This window comes from Lolium perenne, chromosome 4, assembly GCF_019359855.2.
Source record: "Lolium perenne isolate Kyuss_39 chromosome 4, Kyuss_2.0, whole genome shotgun sequence".
In the NCBI taxonomy this organism is placed as follows: Eukaryota; Viridiplantae; Streptophyta; class Magnoliopsida; order Poales; family Poaceae; genus Lolium; species Lolium perenne.
In genome coordinates, this window is record NC_067247.2 from 308,786,711 (window position 1) to 308,799,690 (window position 12,980).

Sequence of the window (12,980 nt, forward strand, 5' to 3'; positions counted from 1 at the left end):
AGGAGAAGGGAGGAGGGTGCACCATGTGTCCATGGCCGGCATGGCCATGGCTATGCCATGTGTTGGCCTCTCCCTAGGGTTGCTGTGTTTGGTATAGGGAGAGAGGGGACAAGGGGACAGGGTAGAGTAGTTAGGAGCAGGTTAGGGTTGGGGAAAACACTATTTCAAATAGTGTTGCATAGTTCCATAATTGCAAATTGATGAATTTTGTCCAAATTCAATTGAGTTCAAAGGTTGCAAGATTTGAATTGTGTGTGTTTAGATAAGTTGTATGTGACCAGAGATGATTAGAGGTGGTGGTGGAATTTTAAAATTCAAAGAATAGCAAAACTTGACAAAGTGAGATTGTTGGATTTGATAAAAAGTTCCAACTTTGGATGAACCTAGCTATTGATCAAAGATGATTTTGGCATGGTGCTCTTTACCAAAGTTGCTCTCCTTGATGTGCTCTTGGATGACATGCAAAGAGTTAGCAAGAGTTGGTTTGGAAAAAATTGAATGGCAATGGCTCAAAGTAGTGACCAGAATATAAATGGCAGTTTTGACCAATATCACATGTGATCCCCAATTGAGTTTGAAATTGATTTGAATTGGGTTTTTTTGATTCCAATAGTGGTAATAAGTGTTTAGTATCATATTACAACTATTGGTGAAAGCCAAAATGGTCTAGTGTCAAGATTTATAAAAATGGCATACACCATATGTAAGGGTTTTGGGATTTTCTAGCTTTTATTCTTTTATTCCTCTTTGCTCCATTTTGACAAGAGTGAGGTTTATTTGGTGTTAGATTTAGTTAGGTGAAAGGTTCAAACCATTTTGAGGCAATGGAGGTGGCTAGGTCAAGATTTGATAATTTGGCCCTATGTGTATGTGAGTGAAAATGGGATTTTCTCCCTATTTGTTTTCTCTCCTTTTGATTTGATTTTTCTTGACTCCGAAGTGGTTCTTACTAGTTTAGGAACATTTCCCAAACATTGAAACCATTCCAAAAGGTCTAGCTCAAAGATTTGCAAAAATGGCCATAACACATGAGAGGTGACATGTCAATTTTTCTTATTCTTGTAAAGTGCTCCCCTTGCTTCGCTTGGGCAAGGTTGAGGGTCAATTTAGGGTTAGATTAGGTTTAGAGATGGTTTCACACCATTTGGTCAAAGTAGAAGTGCATAAGACAAGAATTGGTGAAAATGGCTATGTGTCACATATGCTTCTATGCATATGTGGCATTTGATTTTTAATTTGACTAGGCTTGACCCAATTGATGTTGTTGAGTGTTGAAATGGTATATAGGAGTGATCCAACCATTCACTAGAAGTCTTAAGGTCAAGATTCTCATTTTCACAAATTTGATATTTTGCTCTCATATGCATCTATGGCATTATTACTTTCTTTTTAAAATCTTTTGTTTCATTTTGGATTGGGTTGGAGAAGTACTCGATAAGGTTTATGAAGGTTTTCCAATCCTCTAAATAAAGTAGAAAGGCCTAGGGTAAAGTTTTACAGAAATAGCCATAGGCACATATGCCTCTATGCATATGTTTGATTTTATTTTGTTTCACACTTGAATTGGTTGGTAAGTGCTTTGTTGAGTGGGTTGAGGTATTTCAATTAATCTACTCAAGGTAGATAAGGCAAAGCTCCTCATTTTCCACAAGTATCCATAGGCTTGCATATGCCTTTTTCTTAATTAAGATCTTTCCTTTTTATTTTATTTCTCAAAGATTGATGACAAGAGGGATGTGGTTTAGGGTTTAATACGTTTTGCAATGGTTCACCACCATTTAGCAAAATAAGAAAAAGTTAGGGTTCAAGATTTACATATTAAGGCTATAGGCCCACATATGGCTTTTTCTTTAATTTAGGTTTCTCAAAATAGATCCAAAGGATTATTGAGGAGGTTAGGGTTTAGGGTTTTTCTTATTTGATTTCTTTCTCTTTTAATTTTATTTGGTTTGTGATCTTCCCTTGATCACTTTAGGGTTTTAGGGTTTATCACATAAGCATAATAACACTCATCATGGCAAAAACACAAGTAATAGGTAGGAGCACTAAGCATAGTACCCTATATAAGAAAAGTTTTTGTTGGTTCTCATTTTTGGAAAAAGGAAATTTATTTTCTCTTTGTTTTGAAATTTGGGGTGTTACAAACCCTTCCCCCTTAAACAAATCTCGTCCCGAGATTTTAAGAAAAGTTAGGTTCCTAAGAGAGATTGGGTGATATGATTTAGCAGGGAACATACTTGGCATATTCTGAGGTGCTTCTTGCGCTTCGGTGGCCGTCATGTTGTAGTAGCGACCGTTGCGGTTGTTCGGGTAGTTTGGAGCAAACTTTCTTTTAGTTGCGATACGGCGCTGCTGCTGGGCAGGGGTAGTGGTATTGGGGGCAGTCTTGGCAAGCTTCTTGGGGCATTCATTGGAGTAATGACCCACAGTTCGACATTCATAGCAGGTTACCGTTGACTTGTCTTTTTGGGCAATGGGTACAGCATTGCTTCCAGTCCTTGGGGCATTGTTGGCGGCTTTCATCGGGCACTTGTTAGAGTAATGCCCAGTAATACCACATTCATAGCAAGTCACAGTGGACTTGCCTCTGGGGGCATGGTGGGGTATTGGGATGAGCTGCTCTAGTGATGCTATCCTTACGCGGAGGCTAGCAATGAGGTAGTCCTTCTTGGCGTGCTGATGGCGAAGTGCCTTGCGCTCCATTGCAAGGATTTTGATGGTGTCAGTCATTTTGGCGTGCTCAATGTGCATCTGGTTGGCCTGGGCACGGGAGTTGTTGCGGTTAGGAGGGGCCATCTGAAGATTGAGGTAGATGATAAGATAAGAGGGAAATTTCTATGGTTTGTTTGAGTTAAAGTTCAAAAAGTTCAAAACTTGAAAACTTGAGTAGTGTTGAGGGGGTAAAAACCAGCAACACTTTTTTTCATTCATACCAAGCATCACACATTACAAATCTAACACACCGTTGGTTTGAAGAACCATTCATTCGCTCTACGATACAAGGGGATCCTGATACAACTCACACCTACTTAAGTGCTGGGGTGATACTACTCTTCCGGGTGGATTCTTCTTCTTCACGGGTGATGTGCTTGGCGAGAGGCGAGGGCGTTGTCCAAATCCCTGCGGGTTTTGTACTGCCTGAAGTCCTGATGTGCTACATAGGGGTTCATCTCCGGGGGTGGGGGCATGGTCATCGGTCTTCCCATGGAGTCATGTCTTGGGTAGTAGATGAAGCGAGTGTTCTTGATTTTGTTCTCATTTTGTCCACACAGACGGGAAATTGCTTCTTGCATAGCTTTGACTAGTCCTTCCTTCCAAGTGTTTCCCGTTACAGAAATCCAGATGGTTTCCCATACCGGGGCATCATGCTTTCTTCGTAGATCTGTAGAAACGTCCCACCGAGGTGGTTCTCCTAACTGAGTTTTGAGGGGTATTCCGAAGAACTCGGGATACGGGTGTCCTAGATATTCCACTAGTTGCTTCAACTCCTTTTCGAACCTTAGGTCGCCTCCGGGACCAAGCTGATAGACCTCCCATTGATACTCCATCTATGAGCAATTAGGATAAGTTAGTTAAAGAAGTAGTCAAGTGTGCAACATTTTAGGTAGGTTTGTAAAGAAGTAAAGTCTAGATTTCTCATTTTTGCAAAAGATCTCAAGGATAAGAGTAAGAACAAGTTTTCACAAATATTCACTTCATTGGTTTTTGAAACTAAGTTTTTCAGACGTCCATTCTAACTAGGGTCTCCTAAGGTCAAACAATGGCTCTGATACCAACTTGTCAACACCCGGATTTTTAAGTCCAGATGCCTGTTATGCCATACATCGCAATCCCAGGAATATTGTTGTTGCGAGACATAACAGTTGAATATCATAACTCATCATTCATTACATACCGTAGTCATCTTACAAATAGAGATCACATGATCCATATTACACAAATAGTTGATCTAGGGATCAACATACACAAAGTTCATAGTTTCATAGCGGAAGCGTAAATAGAAGGGACTCTCTAGTAAATTTCTCTACTTTGACCCAAGTTAACTATAAAAGTAACTTCTTGAGAAAACAAGTAAAAACTTGTAGGATATAAACTTGGGATAGGCTTATGTAAGAAAAGATAAGATTCATGGTGCCTTGCCCCAAGGGGCTTTGCACTTGGGTAACTTGCAAGAATATTATCTTGCAACCATATAACTTGCAAAAGTCTAGCTTGCATTGGTGTTAGCTTGCATTGGTGTTAGCTTGCCTTGGTTGAAGTGGGGGTCCAAGTTCTCTTCTCCTTCCTCTTTGTAGAAGACCTCCTCCTCCGGGTAGTCTCCGGTAATAGCGTCTAAAATACGAAGGCGGGGTACACAATCATCATACCCAACTTACATACTAAACTAAGCACACACAAGCTTTACACAACTTAAACTAGCATCACACACTACTATTAAGTGGGTGGATGTGTTCCTCTTATTTAAGAAAAATAATTTCCTCTAATACTAACTTAGGTGTTATTTTTAATTACTTAGAGAAAATAATTTCCTCTTATTACCTTATTAAGATTTAATTTCTCTCATGAACAATATATGACCTAGGTTGACCAAAGTCAACCTCTTCATATTCATCATTTAAGAAAATGATTTAAATGAGGTTCCATACCTCATGCAATTTAATACTAACATGGTAGTGATTTAATGTCACCAAATACTCAATATGAGATTGTATAGACCATGGTCACTACCTCATGTTGAATTACTTGAGACCAAGATTTAAATGAGAGGAAAACCTCTCATATGATTTAACACATAGTTGTAACTAGGTTAACAACTACCATTGAGGTGATTTAACATCATCAACAATTCATTGGCTATTCTAACATTACTTGTATTTACACCAACTATTCTATTCACACAATTACTACAGTTGGGGTGCATTGGTTGTGTTGCTTGAGGAAAATAATTTCCTCTCCTTACATATGATAATTTCCATATGGTTCTTGAGAAATACTTTTCTCTCATTGAAATCTTCTTAAGATTTAATTTCTCAAACAATCATACATGAAATCATGTTGACCCAAGTCAACCATTCATCACCATCATTTGAGAAATTGATTTAAATGAGGTAGAGTACCTCATACCATTTAATAACACTACATAGGCTTTTAAACCTCTAAGTACTTCATATAAGAGAGTTTGGACCAGGGGTCCAAACTTCACATGATTTCATTTGAGACAAAGTTTAAATGAAGTATAAGACTTCATAAGAATTACTTAATAGTTTTGGACAATATCCACTAGTTAAACTAGCCATATTATCCATTACTTAAACTAGGGCATGATCATGTTAAGTGACCACACCATTTGCTTGCATAAACAATTTGTGTAAGTCAAATGTGATCTATTGGAGTTGGAATTAACTTCATATCTATTTTGGTTGATTTTTAAGAATTATTTGAATGTGCAAAAGTCCCTGACTTGTTCTTTTTGTCAGATTAATTCTACAAATAATTTTGAGATGGGACCAGTGGCATTTGATAGATAATTTCACTAGTTTTCCAACGGTATAAAATTCATAAATTTTGGTTCAGTAGATTTGAAACTATTGAATTTCAAAGTTTGTGCTGTATTGAAATTCATTTGGAATTAATTAAACTCGATTTGAATTAAGAGGGCCGGCGGGAAACTAGGTGGGCTGAAAGGTTTGAAACGCGGCACAGAGGAGTTGGGCCGGCCCAGCAGTGCGTCCAGCGCAGCGGGCCAGCTGACAGCAGGCCCCACTCATCAGCGGGTGAGACTTACCGAATCGGTACGGGGCGCGGAGGAGCGTTGGATCAGACGAGGATCGTGCGGCTGGGCGTCGTCGTCGTCGTCTTCTCGAGAGGGGAAGTGCTGGCGGCTACGGCTGGGGGTCGGCGGCGAGCTGGAGCTCCGGCGAGGATCAGCGACGGTGCAGGACGACGTTGTCGAGGACGAGGAAGCAGATGGCGCAGACGGCGGCTCGAATGGTGGCCTGAATCAATGGCGGCGATCTCAGGACCTCTGCGGGCTCCGGCGACGAAATTGGACCGCTCCGGTGGCTAATCAAAGAGGAGAAGAGGTCGAGGAGGATCAGGGAGAGGAGGGGAGGAACTTTGCTGTCGAGGAGATAGCGCGGGGACGGCTCTATTTATAGAAGCAAGGAGGTCTGCGGGGGTGCGGCGAGGGTGACAGCATCGCGGCGGCTCCGGCGAGGGAATCGGGTCGGCGACGTTAGCGCTAGCTAGGCGGCGTCCAGGCGGTGTTAGAGAGCTAGAGAATGAGGTGGGGGACGGTCTGGCGAGCGCGCAAGAGGCGAGGTACTGGCGGCACAGGTGCGGAGGAGGGGCGACGATGTCGGCGGCGGCGGTCCTCGCGCGAGCAATGGCGCGTGTCTGGCGGGTTTTGGTCGCGGCGGCAAAGCTCAGGGTGCAGAGAGGGGGTCCAGGGGAGTTGTGCTGCGGCGAGGCGACGCGTGACCTGGGGGTGCCCGTGGCGTGGACTCGCGCGACGCGAGCGGCATGCCCCAGTCGCTCTGGGCGCGCTTTGCCTGACGCGTGTGGGCTTCCTCTCCGGCAATGGTGGGGCTAGGAAGCTTCAGGGATGCAAGGGGAAGCTCAGGGACATGGGGGCCAGGGTTGAGGGGAAGGAGAAGGGAGGAGGGTGCACCATGTGTCCATGGCCGGCATGGCCATGGCTATGCCATGTGTTGGCCTCTCCCTAGGGTTGCTGTGTTTGGTATAGGGAGAGAGGGGACAAGGGGACAGGGTAGAGTAGTTAGGAGCAGGTTAGGGTTGGGGAAAACACTATTTCAAATAGTGTTGCATAGTTCCATAATTGCAAATTGATGAATTTTGTCCAAATTCAATTGAGTTCAAAGGTTGCAAGATTTGAATTGTGTGTGTTTAGATAAGTTGTATGTGACTAGAGATGATTAGAGGTGGTGGTGGAATTTTAAAATTCAAAGAATAGCAAAACTTGACAAAGTGAGATTGTTGGATTTGATAAAAAGTTCCAACTTTGGATGAACCTAGCTATTGATCAAAGATGATTTTGGCATGGTGCTCTTTACCAAAGTTGCTCTCCTTGATGTGCTCTTGGATGGCATGCAAAGAGTTAGCAAGAGTTGGTTTGAAAAAAATTGAATGGCAATGGCTCAAAGTAGTGACCAGAATATAAATGGCAGTTTTGACCAATATCACATGTGATCCCCAATTGAGTTTGAAATTGATTTGAATTGGGTTTCTTTGATTCCAATAGTGGTAATAAGTGTTTAGTATCATATTACAACTATTGGTGAAAGCCAAAATGGTCTAGTGTCAAGATTTATAAAAATGGCATACACCATATGTAAGGGTTTTGGGATTTTCTAGCTTTTATTCTTTTATTCCTCTTTGCTCCATTTTGACAAGAGTGAGGTTTATTTGGTGTTAGATTTAGTTAGGTGAAAGGTTCAAACCATTTTGAGGCAATGGAGGTGGCTAGGTCAAGATTTGATAATTTGGCCCTATGTGTATGTGAGTGAAAATGGGATTTTCTCCCTATTTGTTTTCTCTCCTTTTGATTTGATTTTTCTTGACTCCAAAGTGGTTCTTACTAGTTTAGGAACATTTCCCAAACATTGAAACCATTCCAAAAGGTCTAGCTCAAAGATTTGCAAAAATGGCCATAACACATGAGAGGTGACATGTCAATTTTTCTTATTCTTGTAAAGTGCTCCCCTTGCTTCACTTGGGCAAGGTTGAGGGTCAATTTAGGGTTAGATTAGGTTTAGAGATGGTTTCACACCATTTGGTCAAAGTAGAAGTGCATAAGACAAGAATTGGTGAAAATGGCTATGTGTCACATATGCTTCTATGCATATGTGGCATTTGATTTTTAATTTGACTAGGCTTGACCCAATTGATGTTGTTGAGTGTTGAAATGGTATATAGGAGTGATCCAACCATTCACTAGAAGTCTTAAGGTCAAGATTCTCATTTTCACAAATTTGATATTTTGCTCTCATATGCCTCTATGGCATTATTACTTTCTTTTTAAAATCTTTTGTTTCATTTTGGATTGGGTTGGAGAAGTACTCGATAAGGTTTATGAAGGTTTTCCAATCCTCTAAATAAAGTAGAAAGGCCTAGGGTAAAGTTTTACAGAAATAGCCATAGGCACATATGCCTCTATGCATATGTTTGATTTTATTTTGTTTCACACTTGAATTGGTTGGTAAGTGCTTTGTTGAGTGGGTTGAGGTATTTCAATTCATCTACTCAAGGTAGATAAGGCAAAGCTCCTCATTTTCCACAAGTATCCATAGGCTTGCATATGCCTTTTTCTTAATTAAGATCTTTCCTTTTTATTTTATTTCTCAAAGATTGATGACAAGAGGGATGTGGTTTAGGGTTTAATACGTTTTGCAATGGTTCACCACCATTTAGCAAAATAAGAAAAAGGTAGGGTTCAAGATTTACATATTAAGGCTATAGGCCCACATATGGCTTTTTCTTTAATTTAGGTTTCTCAAAATAGATCCAAAGGATTATTGAGGAGGTTAGGGTTTAGGGTTTTTCTTATTTGATTTCTTTCTCTTTTAGTTTTATTTGGTTTGTGATCTTCCCTTGATCACTTTAGGGTTTTAGGGTTTATCACATAAGCATAATAACACTCATCATGGCAAAAACACAAGTAATAGGTAGGAGCACTAAGCATAGTACCCTATATAAGAAAAGTTTTTGTTGGTTCTCATTTTTGGAAAAAGGAAATTTATTTTCTCTTTGTTTTGAAATTTGGGGTGTTACATATATACTTGTTTAGTTTGTTTGAGTGATTTTCTAATGAGAGGAAGATGATATTTGAGGAAGTGCTGCCTGAAAACAGATTCTGGACTGTTACCGAAAAAATTCTCAAAAATAGCCAGAACAGTATTTTGCGAAGACAATTTTTGTGCATGTTCCCCAGGTTGTTATCTAACTTTCATTAGTTGAACACTTTTCGATTTGAGCAGTGGAAGAATTTCTTAAAAATCGAGTACTGTACTGCTGTCAAGTTTGACGAATTTCTGCTGCTTTGTGTTTATGTGATTTTTCTAGTTTGCCAATTCTTGTTTTTGCTTTGTTTCCTTCCCAAAACACAAAAAGACCAAAAATATTTCTGTTGTTTATCTTCATCATTTGTTTGTTTTGGTTTCTTGCATTTGTTTCGCATTATTTGCTATTATTAGTTTGCTACAAGAAAATCCAAAAAGATTTTGCTTTGTTTGCTTGTTTCCTTTTGTTTTTGTTTCCAATTCGAAATCACCAAAAATATTTGTTGTTCTTCTTTGGTTTGTAAAGTTCATTTTGAGTTCAATGGTCTTCGGTGGCTGGAGCGTGGTTTTCATTTCATATTATCCAAGCTACACAAGTGAAAGGCAATAATGACGATCTACGACAATTGGACTGTGGTGAGAGGCTGGTATGAACTCTATTTGTTTTCATTTTTGTACATATACTCATCCATGTGAGCATGCTTAGTTGGTTCATGTGAGGTATATGTCATTTAAGAAAGTCCAGTAGTTCATGATCTCTCATGTTTAGCTCCAATTTATTAATATGAGTAGCATGTCATGGATGTTTGCTTCCATTGTTTTATTCATAAGTAGGTATGGTATTATGGTATCCTCCTCTGAATAACTCATTTATATCGACTTGGCACATGCTCACGCATGCATATGACTGAACAAAAGTCAATTAAGCCTCGATGATTTATATTGCTTCAGAGTTCTTGTATCACTTTTATGCCTCCGTTAATTTATTTTTCCGCAAGCATGATTATGTCAGTTACTGCTCTCTTGATTTGTCGCTCCCTAGTCTTTTGCTAGCCTTCACTTGTACTGAGCGGGAACGCTGATCGTGCTTCCAAACACCTTAAAACCAAGTTGTTCCAAAGTGTCCACCATAAATACCTATGCATGGCATTTCAAACCATTCCAAGTAAATTCTCATGCGCTACCTTTAAAACCTTCAAAATGCTTCTCAATTTGTGTTAATATTTCATAGCTCATGAGGAAGTATGTGGTGTTTAACTTTCAACCTTGTCATTTACTCTTGACGGACTTTCATTATGGACTAGTGGCACATCCGCTTATCCGATAATTTTGCAAAAAGAGCTGGCAATGGGATTCCCAGTCCCAAATTAATTAACCTAAATAGACACTCCTCCATGGTATGTGATTGTTGGACGGCACCCGAAGGTTCGGTTAGCCATGGCTTGTGTAAGCAAAGGTTGGGGGGAGTTTCATCATAATAAAACTAAAATAAAAAGGCACTCCTTCACGGTATGAGATTGTTGGCAGGAACCCGAGGATTCGGTTAGCCATGGTTTGTGAAAGAAAAGTTGGAAGGAGTGCCACATAAACATAAAAATAATTCATGGGAGCCGCTCTTGGGAGTCCGGTTGGCGAGGTAGTTGGTGTACCCATTACCATTCGTTGACAACAACAAACACTTCTCAAAATAATTTTACTCCTGTTTTAGAAATGAAAAGCTCTAGCGCATGTTAATCCCTGCTTCCCTCTGCGAAGGGTCAATCTTTTATTTTTTATGTTGTGTCTCCATTCTTTCTTTGAGCACTATCTTGAGAGCACAACTGTCATTCTTAGTACAATATGCTTGTCTCAAAATATGATTGATTGTGGTATAACTTTGATGCTTTTATCTTTGACAATCACTACTTCTAGTCTTTCTATGAACTTCAGAGGTGCCTGAGCATTTATGTTTTGCTGATCAAACATGGGCAAGCGAGATACCACTTTATCATACTCTCTTATGAACATTGCAATCCTGCTTATATACATGATTCATGATGCTTATTATTAATTGTTGGTACCTCTCCATGATTGACATAGCTGTTAGATGATCTTATTTGCATGTATCTTATTATGAACTGCCTAAGTGTTAGCCATAGCATGAGAATATTTACATCATATGAACAAATGTGTTCGTGAAAGTTCTTTTATCGCTCAGTTGTTAACTGAATTGCTTGAGGACAAGCAATAAGCTAAGCTTGGGGGGAGTTGATACGTCCAAAACGTATCTACTTTCCCGAACACTTTTGCTATTGTTTTGCCTCTAATTTGTGTATTTTGGATGCAACTAACACGGACTAACGCTGTTTTCAGCAGAACTATTCTGGTGTCTCGTTTTTGTGCAGAAATCTAACTTTCAGGAAAATCCTCGGAATTTATGCAGAAGGTCCTATTTTCCCAGAATATTGGCGGAGCCAGAAGGGCAAGCCAGGTGGGGGTCCGAGGGCCCCACACACTAGGCCGGCGCGGCCCAGGAGGGGCCCGCGCGGCCCTAGTGTGTGGTGGCCTCGGTCAGCCCCCGACGCCCTCCTTCGGACTACTTATTGCCTTCGACCTAAAAACGCACGGGGAGAAGTCAAAGTCGCCAGAAAGCCTCCAGAACGCCGCCACATCGTGAAACTCCATCTCGGGAGCCAGAAGTCTCCGTTCTGGCACTCCGGCGGGACGGGGAATTGGAGGAGATCATCGCCATCATCACCACCGACGCCTCTCCATCAACCAGCAATGTTTCCCCCATCCATGTGTGAGTAATTCCCCCGCTGTAGGCCGAAGGGGATGGTAGGGATTGGATGAGATTGGTCATGTAATAGCATAAGATTGTTAGGGCATAGTGCCTAGTGTCCGTAATTGGTACTTTGATGATATTGTTGCAACTTGTTATGCTTAATGCTTGTCACTAGGGCCCGAGTGCCATGATCTCAGATCTGAACATGTTATTGTTTCATCATGATATTCATTGTTTTATGATCTTACCTACAAGTTGTATACACATGTCGCTGTCCGGAACCAATGGCCCCGAAGTGACAAGAATCGGGACAACCGGAGGGGATGGTAGTGATGTGAGGATCACATGTGTTCACGGAGTGTTAATGCTTTGCTCCGGTACTCTATTAAAAGGAGTACCTTAATATCCAGTAGATTTCCTTGAGGCCCGGCTGCCACCGGCTGGTAGGACAAAAGATGTTGTGCAAGTTTCTCATTGCGAGCACGTACGACTATAATTGGAACACATGCCTATTGATTGCTTTGTACTTGGACACCATTTTATTACTATCTGCAAATGCCCTGCTATGATTGTTACATGAGTTTCTCTCATCCATGCAACGCCCGTTATCCGTCCCCGTGCCTACAGTATTTTAATCCTGCTGTTTACTAAAATCACTACTGCTGTCTTTGTTACTCTGCTACTGCTATAAAACTATTACTACTGATAAACTCTTGCGAGCAAGTCTGTTTCTAGGTGCAGCTGAATTGACAACTCCGCTGTTAAGGCTTTCAAGTGTTCTTTGTCTCCCCTTATGTCGAATCAATAAATTGGGTTATACTACCCGCGAAGACTGCTGCGATCCCCTATACTTGTGGGTCATCAAGGGGTATAAATACCCCCCTTCTTCGTCAAGCTCAAGTTGCTCATTCCTGCTCAAGTTCATCCACCATTAGAGCCACACCAAGAAACACAAGATTCACTAGATCTCCTCCTCCAACCATCCAAAGCTCTTGATCTTTGGAGAATCGAAGGAGAAGACCCTGATCTACATCTTCACCGAAGTGATTTACATTTCCCCCTCATTTTCTTGAGGGCCCCTTTGCTAGTGTTCCATTTGGAAACCCTAGTTGCTTGTGGTTGATTTGTTCATGTTATTGTTATTCCGTTGTTACAACTATTGGGAGCCTCCAATTCAGTTGTGGATGTGTGCCCCAAGAATCTTGTAAAGGCCCGATTTCCGCCTCGAGGAAATCCCTTAGTGGAAGTGGGCTATGGCTTTGTGGCGTTGCTCATAGGAGACCTGAGTGAGGCCTTCGTGGCTTTGGTCTGGCCTTTGTGGCGACCACACTCCTCCAAACGTAGACGTACTTCTCCTCAAAAGGAAGGAACTACAGGAATCATCTCCGTGTCTCCGCGTGCTCCACTCTCGGTTACCT